The sequence below is a fragment of the Lacerta agilis genome, chromosome 3 (assembly GCF_009819535.1).
Source record: "Lacerta agilis isolate rLacAgi1 chromosome 3, rLacAgi1.pri, whole genome shotgun sequence".
NCBI lineage: Eukaryota > Metazoa > Chordata > Lepidosauria > Squamata > Lacertidae > Lacerta > Lacerta agilis.
The window spans coordinates 8,859,893-8,875,099 of NC_046314.1; the positions used below are offsets into that span (position 1 = coordinate 8,859,893).

Consider the following 15,207-nt stretch of genomic DNA (forward strand, 5'->3'; position numbering starts at 1 on the left):
CCATAATCATCACAATTATAACAAATAAAGGCTTGACATATCTCGCTTTGCATGTCATGAGTCTATCTCATATATTAGTTTCACCTTTTAATTTGAATTACTGAAAGAAATGAACCTTTCCACGATACTCTAATTTTTCAAGTTTCACCTGTAGATTATGCTAAGACCCAAGGTTACTCAGTGAGTAGGGATATGTACCCTGATCTTCTGGGCCCTAACCCAAAAATCTAACCCCTAAACCACACTGGCTTCTATTAGGGAGAAAGAATCTGTGCCACAGATTTCACAATGAAATCAGCTCATGGTATCAGTTTAAGAGGAAGGCAATGGTTGCTGAAAAGGAATATCTGTGCAGTGATGTCATCTTTTCACTCAGTCTCAAACTTTTGTTCTTCTATGCTGCTTCCATTCCAGTCAGAGAGAATACTGGGGGGGGGGGGCAGACCACCTCCAATATTGAATAGAGCAATGCATCAGTTTTGGCAGGAGGCCTAGATGACAATTAAATGACTGCATTAATGCAAGTACTGTACTTGTCTGGCAGACTACATACCAGACATTAATCATCCTATCCAAAGAACTTTGACTACACATCACACACATATTCTAGGCAGTGCCCTCAACAAATAGTAAAAAGGAAAGAAAGAATGGCAATACATCCTCTTTAACACAGCTTATCTTGAGGATTGCACATTAAGCCAACGACAGAGGAAGGAATAAATGCTGACTGATTCTGTAGAGAAGCAGTTGTAAGGGGACAAGAGAAACCAGTTATTCCAGTAAGAACACATATATGCAAGTACACCCTAAAATTACACTGCCTAGCAATTTTATCCACCCATGACAAAACTTTTAACATTACCTGTCCCTCCTGTTTGCCCTAACAGAAAATGTGGAATCACAGTATGGCATTTGTAATTGGGGGTGGGAAACTAAATTCCCAAGTAGGTACACCAAAATGAGTAATTCTACACATGCATGCAGGAATTAAGGTTACATGAATTCAATAGAAATGATTTATAAAGTAATGTTGTACTGGATATGGCTTGATACATCCCAAAAAACAAAAAGAAACAAAAATAATGTTCAAACTAGAGACCCCTTTACCAAAGAGGTCAAAAGAAACTGCTGTGGCTCATTTCTTCCTTTTTAGGATTGGCTCCCTCCCTCAAGTAGCAGCAGTCAAGTAGCAGCAGTCCATTTGAACTTCTAAAATTAATGTAACAATCACCTCCATACAGTGTTAGAAACTGAGATATGAAAGCTAGGAGCTAAATGGCACCTTAAACCTAGGTTATGGGCACAACAACAGAATGTCTAGGCACACTTTTTTATAACAAGAATACAAAGCCGAAAATGAATGAACTGCAGCTAAAATACAATGTTCATTTTCCATATGGTCTAGTCCTTCCCCTGCGCACCCCCTAACATTCTTAAAAGGGCCTCTAAAATCACAGGCCTCTAAAATTTTTGTCACTGATGAGTCAGAAGATAATAGTATGCCAGCCTCAACTTTTTGTAGACAGACCAAAATACCAGATTGACACATAAATTTTCAGTTCCAATGGATGTTTATAGGGTTTTACAATATACACCCAAGTTGGAAGAGGAAACAAAATCTCTTGCCCCAATCTGTCCCTCTCAACTCAGAACACTGCCCACTAACTTTATGTCAAGTAGTACAGTGGTACCTCTAGTTGCGAACAGGATCCGTTCTGGAGCCCTGTTCGCAACCTGAAAGGTCCGCAACCTGAAGTGCCGTGTCTGTGTGTGTGCGCGGCGCGATTCGGCACTTCTGTGAATGACGTCATTTTGCGCGCCTGTGCAAATTGCCAAACCCTGAAGTAACCTGTTCCGGTACTTCCGGGTTCGGCGTGTTCGTATCCCGTGACGAACGCAACCTGAAGCAATCGTAACCAGAGGTACAACTGTACTTACTCCACACTTTAGAAGTCTGCAATACAATGTACAATCTGCTATCATGTTTCAATCATTAAAAAAAAAAAACTTTCATCTTTTAAGCATGGTCCTTTCTCCCACATCCAGTGTAACATTCACAGAGGTAAGAAAATGTTGCCTAACATATAATGGAACTATGCAGAAAAATCAAATTTCAACCTGACTTGTAAATATTTATTCTATGATATGGATAGTTCATCCAATGAGATGAAATAATCTTGTTTCGTGCTCCCCAAATCTCTTTCACTAGGTACAATTCAGAACCTAACCAAGTTTTGTGTGCTATTTTCAATGATACGCAGTGGTGACAATGTGTGTACATTGGGCAGTATGCTACAAAGGAAAAATTGATTACTCTGAAAATGGGTGCAACCAGGGCCAAATCTGAACCAGAATGAATTTTTTAGAACCCAAAAAACAGTTGAAAGCAAGCCGTTCTGCAAAGAAATGCCAAGAAAGGTTTCTTTCCTTTCCAGAGAGATTTCTTGAATAAGAAATGACATAACAGTGTTCTCAGATTTACACAAGCTGATAACAGACTACTTATCTCCAGGGAAGAAAGCAAAGTGTGTTTGCCTATTTGTGCTATAGGAACAGCACAGAGCTGCTTCCAGGTGCCTCAATATCACGAAACCCCAATAGTACCTATGACAAGTAACCACAGGGTTGAGATACTTCCCACATCAGCATTTCTGAGGGTGCTGGTGATACCATGGAAATTAGTCAAATTATCTGGACAACCATGCGGTTGCTCCTTTTAGGGGTTATTGAAGTACAGTAGTGTGCTGGCAACAAAAGCTGCCCCCTACAGCTTCAGCAAAATATGAATCTTCCTGAATTTCATATACTTCCTGTACAGTACCCAAGAAGACTTCAAAGACAAACACCAAAGCCCTCAACCCACCCTGGATTTCATCGTTAGGATACATCTAAGCCTTCTTAGATTCCATTAACCTCTTCTCAATGAATGTGAAGGTACTCAAATGGGACACTCTTTCCTTCTCTACTTCCCACTCCCTTCCTGTGTGTTGAATTAGAGATTGTAAACTGTCTGGGTAGGGCCCTGTCCTACCTGTTTTTACTTCATAATCGTTTGTCATGTTGTCAAACCTGCAACTGTGTTGAACAAATTAGCTGTTGGTTTAAAACTAGTCAACTTTGTAGTGGCTTTCTGAAAGTGGCTTCTTTGAAAAACTGACCATGTACATTGATCCAACACAATAAGCAAAACTCTATTGGAAGCAACAATTAATTAGATTTGAACTATACCAATGTCTAGCAGTGCAACTAATGTTCCTGCTACACAAGCCAGGACAGAATTTGGGGAGCTAAAGTTAGTCATCACCCAGGAGGTAAGCCTGTGTACAGTGTTTTATAACAGTTATGTTCAATTCTCAAAACACCTGTAACTTTTACCAACTCCATAAACAAAGTGAAAAAATGAGATACTGCCTCCAAGAAGTATAGAACAGGGGAAACCTACATAATCCATGGGATCCCAGGAATAAAACATTACCACATATGAAATTGGCCAAAATACACAAAAATTATTCAAACAAATGTTGGAGATGTAATGTAGAAGTCGGAACCCTAATCCATATGTGGTGGGGGTGTCATCTAATAAAGCAGTTTAGGATAAAGATCCATGAGGAATTGCAAAAAAATGTTTAAAATTACAATTCATAACAACCCAGAAGAATATTTACTGGGCTTACTGACTGATGACATTCCTAAGGATAAGAAGAATATATTTTTATATGGGACTGCAGCGGCAAGACTTTTAGTCGCAAAGAATTGGAAAACAACAATAGTGCCAGAGCTGTCCGAACGGAGATCAAAAATTTGTGAATTTATGATTATGGCAAAATTAACAGTGTCAGTGAGAGGGTCCACTCAGAAAGTCAACAAAGAATGGGAATGTGTGGAAGTATATATGGAGAAATTTGGAAAGGTAAACTAGCTAATAGCACATATTACAGGTTATATATCGCAAGGTGACTGAGTAACATTATGAAAAGTATGGATATATTTAGGAAAATTAAATAACACAGCAGAATAAGATAATATAAGACCAATAAGATCGCATATAGGTGAGGGAAGTAGGGAGGATGGGAGGGGGGAGGACGAGGGGGGAGATTCAAATAATATAGGAAGAAATATCAGACTAATGTAATACAGGATATTTGATTTGTTGATTTGTGTATTTTTTGTTTGTACATTTCGATGTGGTTTTCAATAAAGACATTTTTATTTTAAAAAAAATTACAACATATTACTGTATTCCAGTATTATACAATTTAGCAAGATATGAATGAGGCTAGCATCCTCTGGGCTTATGCATTCCTTCTACCCCCTCCACTAAGGAGTTTGGATGCTTTCATGTCAGCTTTTGGTTAATTGCAGTTTGTCATGTTGTCCAGACCCGTCACTGTGGTTAACATTAAACATACTTAGTTTCAAATAAGCCACTTCAGATAGTGGTATGAAGCTGACTAGTTTGTTAGCCACTAGATAATTAACCAAAGTTTCAAATCTAATATGCCAAACCACGGTTAAACAAAAAGCGTTTTAACTCCTCCTCCTAGTTGGGAGGAAGCACACAAGCCCAGGAGGAGGCTAGGCTTGTTCGTATTTTACTAAACCATGTTTTAGGTGACACTGGAAGCAACCATTATGTGCTACACTCTTCTTCTGGAATTTATCGTATCAATAACAATTTGACATATGACAAACATAACTTATTGCTTAATGTGCAACTTTAGAACTGTACATTAAGATTATACTAATGTTTACAAAACACTATATTGTAAAGGAAAATGTACATGATAAACAAAAAGGCAAGGCTCTTAAAATATGCTTTTAGATGTAGTTTTGTAGTTTAATTGCAAATATACGTCAAGTGAGTTCCTTGTCTCAGCAGTAATATGAAATGCTACTGTTATGGCACTGCAGTGGTTATATGACAGAGTTCTGGAGGGTACAATATTTCATAAACAGCAGCTGGGATTGCAAAGCAACTCTGCACTCCTGCACCAGCTCTTTACACCTCAACTTCCACACATGGATCCATAATTTTTGGCTGGCCTTGGTCACAAAGTCAAACATTTTGCTTGCCTACTCCTGACCCTTTCTGTATAAGTTGCATTTCCAAGGCAAAAGGGAGACTCGAGAGGCTGCCCACTGCTCAGATAAGTAGCTCTGAACACCCTGGCCAACCAGCAGCCAGGCTCTCCGCAATTCATATTTGTTTCTTATTCTAGAACAGGAATGGGCAGCATGGCAGTGCTTGCTGATCTGGCTATTATCCAAATTTGTAATGGTTCAAGTCACCACTCAGCAATCAAGCTTGGTGGGTGACTTTGCCCCAACTTTTGTGTCCGGATTTCCACTTCCTGAAATATGGCAACCCTACCCTAACCTCAGGGACGTGGGTGGCACTGTGGTCTAAACCACTGAGCCTTGGGCTTGCCTATCAGAAGGTCGGCGGTTCGAATCCCCACGATGGGGTGAGCTCCCGTTGCTCGGTCCCAGCTCCTGCCAACCTAGCAGTTCGAAAGCACGTCAAACTGCAAGTAGATAAATAGGTACTGCTCCAGCGGGAAGGTAAACGGTGTTTCCATGCACTGCTCTGGTTTCACCAGAAGCGGCTTAGTCATGCTGGCCACATGGCCCAGAAAAACTGTCTGCGGACAAACACTGGCTTCCTCGGCCAGTAGAGCAAGATGAGCGCCACAACCCCAGTCGTTCGCGACTGGACTTAATTGTCAGGGGTCCTTTACTTTTTTTAACCCTAACCTACCTCATACACAATAAAAAAAATCCTTCCAGTAGCATCTTAGAGACCAATTAAGTTTGTTATTGGTATGAGCTTTCATGTGCATGCACACTTCTTCAGATACCTCATACACATCAGCCTATCTTAAGTCCTCAGGGCAGGGTGAGTTGCGGCTTAGTCCAAGCAAACTTGCACAGGATTACTTTATAAATACTTTCTGAACACTTAACATGCCACTTGTTCCCTCCTACAAAGAATCAATACAACATATGTTACTTGCGGCACAGATGCTTGTAGCCCAACAATCGAACTCATCCTGGCTATTAACAGGAGACAGATTGGATTTATTAAAATATGGGATGTTTTGATAATGGGCAAATTAACGCAACGCATGTGAACTAAACCAAGATTGAGAAAAGTAAATTTATGGCAGGCGGCCACTGCATTTGAAAAAAATGATCCGAACACTACTACTATCTACGGGAAGATCTCAATTGTCAACGTTTATCAGATCACCCTAGGCTTACAATTGGATTTGAAGTCAAGCGGACCAGCAAAAAGCCTCTTTGGGGGCTTGCTTTTTTATTTTTATTTTTTACTCTTGAGTAACTTCCATCCTAACTTTGTGGGCGAGGATACAATGCAAGTTCCGTAACTGATGGGGCGCAACTACCCCTCCACTGCCGTGCATTTGCACATTTCGCCGCACACACAAGCGGGGCTTGTAGCACTACAAACAACAAACATTAAAAAAAAACCCCGAGATAAATCCTGGGCGAAAGAAAGGAGACCCAAACCCCCACTCCCTCCTCAACTAACTACTGGGGAAGAAAAGAAAAGCAGATCCTCTCTCTCTCTCTCTCTCTCTGTTCTCCCTCCCTCTCATAGATAGCAGCGCTCACAAATGCATGGAATGAGGGCGCCGCCCAGAAAAGGGAGGTGGGGAGGGGAAGCCAGGAAAAGGCCTCGAGCGTCTGAGTGGATTATCCCCCCCCCCACCCATTCACACACGCACGACGGTTCCGTGTCCCACTTCGAAGGGGAGCGAGAGAATATATCCGGGGCGAGGGGGAAAAGACCGGGGCGCCGCGCCAAGGCCGCCGCCGCCGCCCTTTTAAAGCCACCTTCGGAAGTTGAAAGTTTCTTAACTCGGCCTGGGGAGGCCCAGCCGGGCGAAAAGTGGCGACGCCTGAGTGGAAAGTTACCTGAGGAGGGCCGCTCCTGTTCCTCCTCCCCCGGTGGAGGTTATTTACCTCAGAAAACCCACCCAAACCTTCCGCACCGGGGGAGCTTATTTACCTCAGGGGCAAAAAAAAACAAAAAACACTCCACCCCGACCCCTCACCCGTGCTGTACCGGCCGCTTTGATTCCCGTCCGTGTGGGCCTTTCGCTCGCCGCCGCCGCCGCCGCGCCCTGTCCCGAGCCGAGCCACGGAGTCTGCGAAGGAGGAGGCTAGGAAACGGGCTCTTCCGGGCGCCTCCCCCCTCCTAGCCGCCGCCGCCTCCCGGCCTGGCTCTTCCCAGCACCGCCCTCCGCCCGACGCCGGCTCTTCCCAAGCGCCGCCCTCCGCCCGTCGTCGGGCCGGGCCGCGGCCGGCTGTACCCCAGCACCGCCCTCCGCCTTGGAGGCCTTACCTGAGAAGGTAACGAAATTTACCTCACACACACACCTGACGGAGCCGCACACCTGGCTTTTGGGAAATGTAGGGTGTGTGGGGGGAGGAGATTCAGCCTCAGCTGCTGCCCTATAGGGAATGAATCAGGCAGGGGAAAGTTTTCAGGTGAGAGTTTGGGATTCCGGTCACATGAGGAAACTGCTTTGGTTTCGCTTTATCCTAGTGAGGGAAGGCGGGCGCCTCTGCAGGCCCAAGGGCTACTTTTGTTGCGTGTCTCTCCCGCCCCCCACCCGTCCCATATTTCCCCATATAAGGCCTGTCGTGAGAGGTGCGATTAAGCCACTTCCGGGAGGTGCCCGTGATCTCATTCGGGTGGTGAGAGAGGCAACTCGGTTGGATCGGCCCTTCCTCGTTTGCGAGGAAGAGTTTCGTCAGCGCCAGCGAAACCCTTCATGACCTCACTTGCTGCTTCTCAAGAATTAAGACCTCCGGTGCAACTGCAGAAAAGAAATCACCAGTGAAATGCAGGCGGATAGGCGTAGAGACTCTGCCAAAAAAGCAATTTTTTTTTTAAAAAAACACCCGCACCTTCAGCTAATTCCCAGGCAAAATTATCAGTATTTGTTTTAGGCACATATAAAGCTGCTCTGGTTCCAAGATAAAACTCCCAGACTCTCCAAAGTCTCCTGTTTTTTCCAGGGACTGCCCCAAATTTAACAGAGGCCTTCTGAAGAAGGTATCTAACAGGTACCTGAACAGGTGTGTGGGGAGGAGATTCAGCCTCAGCTGCTGCCCTATAGGGAATGAATCAGGGAATGAATAAAAAAACCGCACCTTCAGCTAGTTCCCAGGCAAAATTATCAGTATTTGTTTTAGGCACATAGAAAGCTGCTCTTCCACTGGTTCCAAGATAAAACTCCCAGACTCTCCAAAGTCTCCTGTTTTTTCAGGGACTGCCCCAAATTTAACAGAGGCCTTCTGAAGAAGGTATCTTAACACAGGTATCTGAAGAGTTGTGCATTCACACGAAAGCTCATACCAAGAACAAACTTAGTTGGTCTCTAAGGTGCTACTGGAAGGATTTTTAAATTTTTTTATTTTGTTTTGACTATGGCAGACCAACACAGCTACCTACCTGTAAGAGGCCGCCCCAGTTTGTGATTTGATCCTGGAATGTCCCACTTTTCATTAGGATGTCTCTTATTTTCATCAAGAAAATAGTTGGAGGGTATGGAAGTTATGCGACCCCCACCCCAGACCTAAGGAGATAAGTACTGTATTTTTCCGCCTATAAGACGGGGATTCCGATTTAAGAAAATGGGGGGAGATCTATCCATGTATAAGACACCCCAAAATTTTGGACATTATTTTCAGGGGGGGAAATCTAGTCATACATGGAAAAATACAGTAACTATACGATTTCTGAAGGTAGCCCTGTATAGGGAAGCTTTTAAATGTTTTATATCGGAAGCCACCCAGAGTGGCTGGGGCAGCCCAGTCAGATGGACAGGGTATAAATAATAAAATTGTTGTTGAATAGGATGTCCCTATTTTCATTAGAGAAATGTTGGAGGGTATGAACTCCCAAGTGCTCTGTGGAAGAGCCCTGTCTTTGCCGCTGGTTGCAATGTCAACAAAGATGGGGTCGGGTTGTCCTCATTTGGGAAGGCAGTCTGTAACTGTGGTGCTGAGAGACAACAAGAAAATCCCCATCCCCTATGCTGACCCACCGTGCCTGAGACGTGGATGCAGTGAAGTACTGATTTTGCTTTAAAACGTCCATGAAGATATATATGTGGGTGGAATATATAGGAGGAATCCATTTTTTTTACTCCCTTCTAAGTTTAACCCCATCAAAGCTGTACTGTAGGCGGGTAGCCCTGACCTGTGATCCTGACAACTTAATGGGTATAGCGCATTTGTAGCAGCAAAACTGGACGCCTTCATCTGCCCCAGCTGTAATAAAACATGTCTCTCCTATATCAGCCTCTATCGTCACAGCAAGCATTGTTACTCTCCAACAGTTTTACTATAACCCTGATGGCACACAGACAGATGCCGACAAAAATTGTTACCAATGCAGCTCAGGTTACACCACCAGGGCAGATTAGTCCAGTATCTACAATTTTATTTGTACACCAGTTAGAGAGCTCTTTCAGTGGTGGCTGGTCTGCCAGGGCAAATGGGGTACTGCCCCACCATCTTCAGGTTGCCCTCATTCAGTTCCTACTTTCTTAGCTTCTGCTCACAGAACCCACCCAGCTTCTTCCTGCTTGGCCCCGGTACTGCCCCTTGAAGAACTCAGCTGGGAGGAGGATAGCAACAAAACTGGAAACTGTTGGCTCTGTTTGTCATTGGAACTGGCTCCACCTTTTGTTAACCCCCTTGCCTTTCACCCCACCAGTCCCAATGGTCAGCAGCCACCCACGAGCAATTTTATAAATCTCTTAAATAAGAAACAGCATCCTGCCTGCAGTCATTAGTGCCACACCAACTCTGAACATGCAAGTGCCTCAAGAGACCATCGGAGCAAGGCATGTTGAGTACTAAACAAAACGCCAGGCCCATTCATGTTTTCCTCCACCTATAGGGTTGAAGTGTGGAGGACGGAGCAGGCAGGGCCCTCTGTTCTGGTCCTGCCATGTGACCCCACCCCAATGTCTGTGTGCTAAGCACAGGTATCTGCAAACAGCCACCTATATGTGATCAGCTGCTTATGTGTAGGTATGCAATCGTGGCCGCTTGAGGGGTCAACATACAGGAGTGTGTCCAGAGCACTCTCTAACATCAGGGACAAACCAAGTGGCAGGACCCTGTTCTTTCTGTCACATAGAGGAACACGTTTCGGAAATTACGGGGGGGGGGGGGCACATCTTTAAAGTTGTTAAATGTTACAAATATTATGCATAAATGTATCCTTTCGACTTGGCAGCTCAAGGAAGTTACCTAGCTTTAAAAACCATATAAAATCAACTCCTTTACCAGTTTCCTCCATTCCAATGCTATTTTGCCCTTGAAAAAGGATTTGTTTATTTGGAGAGGGGGGTAAGTTCTCAGGGCTATTGAGTCAGATATAAATATTCTATATAAATTGTTGAGGCCAGAATTCTAGCACAGAGCATTCAAAGCTACATATGGGACAGACAGTTGTGTTGTGAGAATTATATTTCCTCTTCACACCACTGAATCACAGGCTTGAATTGGGGAGAAAGGCAGCCAAGAAAATGTATCTGTGCCTGCCAAATGCAAGCTTAATTTACTTGTGTGCATATGTGTGCTTCTCTATATACCCACAGAAGTGTCCTGGCTAGTTCACCAGTGATAATTTATTAACTGATGGTGAGAATGAAAATCTTCCTTGGTGGTAGGCTAAAATTGATCAGTTACAAAATCTGGCTCTGTCTCGGTCTGAAGCAACTAACCAAGGCAGCTTAATCAGGGACACAAACATAACCACAGACCAAGAGTCACCTGAAATGCTTTAGATAGCTAAGAAAAATATATAAAGATTTAGTAGTCTGCATGATTGTTACATGAGCCTATAATTTCTACAAAAAATGTACACACTGGACTATAACTAATATGGTGTATGTACTATATTCAGAGCTTTGCATTGGGTGACTACATGAACATAATTTGGAAGAACACACTGTTACATTTCATTTCCCTGCTACTAAAGTAATATAATTTTGAGATAAATTAAGAAGGACGCAGTTGGCAAAGCTGGCAGTAAGAAAGGAACAAGTGAAACACCTAGCTGGGCTACTAACATAGCCAGCTAGAAAATGGGATTTCCGCTTGGTCCTAAATGCCGAGCTAAAACAGGCAACATAGTATAATTTCTGCCTTACACTCTCCTACAGTATATGTTACTTGAATTTTAAAAGCTAAAGCATTAGCAAGTTTCTCTAGGCACATAAGGATCAAAAACGGCTCCCATCCTAACCAAGTCTATTCAGAAGTAAGTCCTATTGAATTCAGTTGGGCTTACTCACCCTTGGTGAGACTGGGATTTCAGCCTCTTTGCTTTACTAAGACTGGATCAAATGTTTAAGCATCACCTGTTATGGGTGATGCAAATAGCCAAAAGAAGTATAGGTACGCCACTCAACGCACACATGAATTCTTTCCAGAGGAATTTGGGTGTGCCAAACCAGTCGCTAGTTTTTCATTGCGTTGAACCAACAATACATAAAGCTCACAGTTGCAATAGCATGTCAGTTAGAAGCAGTAACAGCTTCTGCAGTTCATGCCACCCTAACAGCACCCCTGAGAACATGGCATAACCATGGTGCCAGTGATCATGGCATCTTATCACATTAACTTCTGGGCCATGACAGTGCTGTAGCAAGGCAACTTCCCCACCTCCCACCAGCGTCCCAGGAATAGCACCGATCTATGACGGTACCTGCTCTCTCCAGACTATAGCAGGAAACAGAATTATCTTACACAGCTGTCTCTCCCCCCCCCATTGCCCCCTATAATGCAAACCACATAGCTAGTTAAAAACAAAAAAAACAACTTGTTGATATAGCATAGGAGAGGTGCTCAGGACCATTAGGACAATTGTCCCAGTCCTTGCACCCCATGCTTGGTAGTGGTGGACACAAACCACAGCAGTACCCAATTTAGCAGTGTGGACAGTTCCCCCGAAAAGGGCACCAAGCTGGGGGGTGTGTGTGTGCAACACTGAGAAGCTCCAGGCCAGGGTGAGTCCACCCCTGCCCACAGCTTAATTTCCCGACGAGGGTTTCCACCTCCTGCCTACCAGATTGGGGAGAGAGGGAGGAGGTGGAGGCAAAAGACTTCACCAGCCCTGTTGCCACTGAAGCAAGGAGAGGGGGAATGTGGTGGGGGATAGTGGTAGAAAAACCCACCACCGCAGCAAAAAGTAAGCCAGGAGGAGAGACCATGAAGGGGAAGAGGAGAGCAGAGGCCAGGGGGATGGGGAAAGAAGGGGAAAGGCAGACCCCGCACAAAATGATTTTTCCTGGGCGCTGCAACGCCCTAGGGACAGCCCTGGAGGTCCCGTTTGGTGATCCGGGTGGAGAGGCAAAGGAAAGATGCAAGAAGCTTCATGCATACATGCCAACATGCAGCTGTTTTTGAAATATATCAAAAAGATTTTTTATTTTGTGTCCTTAAAAGTAGTATCATAAGAACACCTGTTCTGGTTTTCTTTTTGGGCTGTATGTTTCGTACCTTAACATTTCTGACAGTTTCCCTTTTTTTATTAGAGAAAATAAAAGAGTCTTGACTTCAAACGGGTTTTCTTTATAAAATTGCAGAAGACAAAAATACCAGGGGAGGATTGGGGGGGAATCACTTAAAATATAAAATAGCTGTCACCCTGTGGGAATGCGAATGAGGAAGACTTCAGAAAATGATGCATGCTATTTGAAATATCTCATTGACTAACACAGCAGGATAACTTTAGTCAGAAAGGAAGTGGGGTTGTTTTTTGTGTGTGAAGGATGTATAGTTAATGCAATTGAAGCAGGCTTGAGTAGAGAAATCTTTGAATACCAAATTCCCCCCCAAAGTTTTTTCTTGAAGAAATACTGTCTTTTTTTGTAGGAAGCTGATTTCCTCTTATTCACAGATTTCTGGTGTGTGCGCGTTCGTTGCTTTTGAGATGACATTTGATATAAAAGTTTCTACAGCAACCCCCCCTCCCCAAACATTCATATAACTTCATGGCAGAAGTGGGGGGGGAGCCATTGCAATCGTGACTGGTTTCCTTAATTTGTTTTGTAACTATGAAACACTTGTAGACATACCATTCTGCTGCTCAGTCCTTTATTGTCGTGTCTGATGCCTGCCAAAGTTGGATCAGTGGAGAAAGCCAGAATATAGATTTATCCAGACAATTCAATTCAATGGATCCAGACAATTCAAACCAAGCAAGCTTCTGTTCACATTTGATATGGCAGGCAGTTTCATGAACTATGCAGAAGTTCATGCCTGTGTTTGAAGAGGTAACATGAGTTTCTTCATGCTTTGAAGCTATGTTTCATATCCTCCTAAGTCTGAACCAACTGACACTACTCTTGGGTAACCTCTTCCATATATAGTCCTGTGAGGCAGGGACTTGAGTGAATCACTTATTATTTTACTGGATTCCTTGTTCCCTATCAGTCTTGTTTTAAATTGACCAAGTACAACATGCTAGATTCATTTCATTTTGGCTCGGTTTTGGCACAGAAACTGCTTTGGTCACCCTGTTTGATGACTTTTGTTGGGGGAGAGACGAGAATCATAGAATCATAGAATCATAGAGTTGGAAGAGACCACAAGGGCCATCCAGTCCAACCCCCTGCCAAGCAGGAAACACCATCAAAGCATTCCTGACAGATGGCTGTCAAGCCTCTGCTTAAATACCTCCAAAGAAGGAGACTCCGCCACACTCCTTGGCAGCAAATTCCACTGTCGAACAGCTCTTACTGTCAGGAAGTTCTTCCTAATGTTTAGGTGGAATCTTCTTTCTTGTAGTTTGAATCCATTGCTCCGTGTCCGCTTCTCTGGAGCAGCAGAAAACAACCTTTCACCCTCCTCTATATGACATCCTTTTATTTATTTGAACATGGCTATCAGATCACCCCTTAACCTTCTCTTCTCCAGGCTAAACATACCCAGCTCCCTAAGCCGTTCCTCATAAGGCATCGTTTCCAGGCCTTTGACCATTTTGGTTGCCCTCCTCTGGACACGTTCCAGCTTGTCAGTATCCTTCTTGAACTGTGGTGCCCAGAACTGGACACAGTATTCCAGGTGAGGTCTGACCAGAGCAGAATATAGTGGTACTATTACTTCCCTTGATCTAGATGCTATACTCCTATTGATGCAGCCCAGAATTGTATTGGCTTTTTTAGCTGCTGCATCACATATTAATAATAATAATAATAATAATAATAATAATAATAATAATAGTTTATTATTTATACCCCACCCATCTGGCTGGGTTTCTCCAGCCACTCTGGGTGGCTTCCAGCAAAATATTAAAATTACAATTATCTCATTACACATGACAAAGCTATCTTTAGCCATCTCACCCCTTGCCTTTCCCTGTAAGACCCTGTAAAAATTGCAGTCGTTAACAGTCGTCTACATATTTTCCACACCTATCAGCTGATCACCCATTCCCACCACCCTTCTGAGTAATACCCCTCCCCACTCCCTCACTATATTTAAGGATCTGGTGACTTCTGTTTCAGTGTATCTGAAGAAGTGTGCATGCACACGAAAGCTCATACCAAGAACAAACTTAGTTGGTCTCTAAGGTGCTACTGGAAGGAATTTTTTATTTTATGTTGTTTTGACTATGGCAGACCAACACGGCTACCTACCTGTAAATAAAACATCAAACATTAAAAACTTCCCTAAACACGGCTGCATTCTAAAAGTCATATAGTTGTTTATTTCCTTGATATCTGATGGGAGGGCATTCCACAGGGTGGGCGCCACCACCGAAAAGGCCCTCTGCCTGGTTCCCTGTAACTTTGATTCTTGCAGTGAGGGAACCGCCAGAAGGCCCTCGGCGCTGGACCTCAGTGTCCGGGCTGAACAATGTGGGTGGAGATACTCCTTCAGGTATACTGGGCTGAGGCCATTTAGGGCTTTAAAGGTCAGCACCAACACTTTGAATTGTGCTTGGAAACAGGGGTAATGTGTAATTGTTAATTCTACTTGACCTCTCCTAGTGGCTTTAAATAATACTGACCACCACAGTATCCTTCTGCAGTGGACATCTGTGTTGAGGGCGGGTGGCACTGCTTTGTGGTGGTCAACATAGGTTAGTTCTACCTAACGGTTAACAGAACCTGACAATACACTCTTGCTTGAAAACCCAAGTGTCAAAAT

General features: G+C 43.7%; 1 protein-coding gene across 3 annotated transcripts in view; it reads right to left on the reverse strand.

Moving 5' to 3' along the window:
• Positions 1–7,415, reverse strand: part of CTNNA1 (catenin alpha 1) — a 70,117-nt gene extending 62,702 nt beyond the window's left edge. The window contains exon 1 of one of the 3 annotated variants that reach the window (XM_033142807.1): positions 7,392–7,415. The gene's annotated coding sequence lies outside the window, so the exon portion shown is untranslated. Of the gene's footprint in view, positions 1–7,079; positions 7,227–7,391 lie in introns of those variants that run through there. The other 2 variants (XM_033142806.1, XM_033142805.1) reach the window with 2 other exon arrangements.
• Between the last annotated feature and the right edge of the window lie 7,792 nt (positions 7,416–15,207).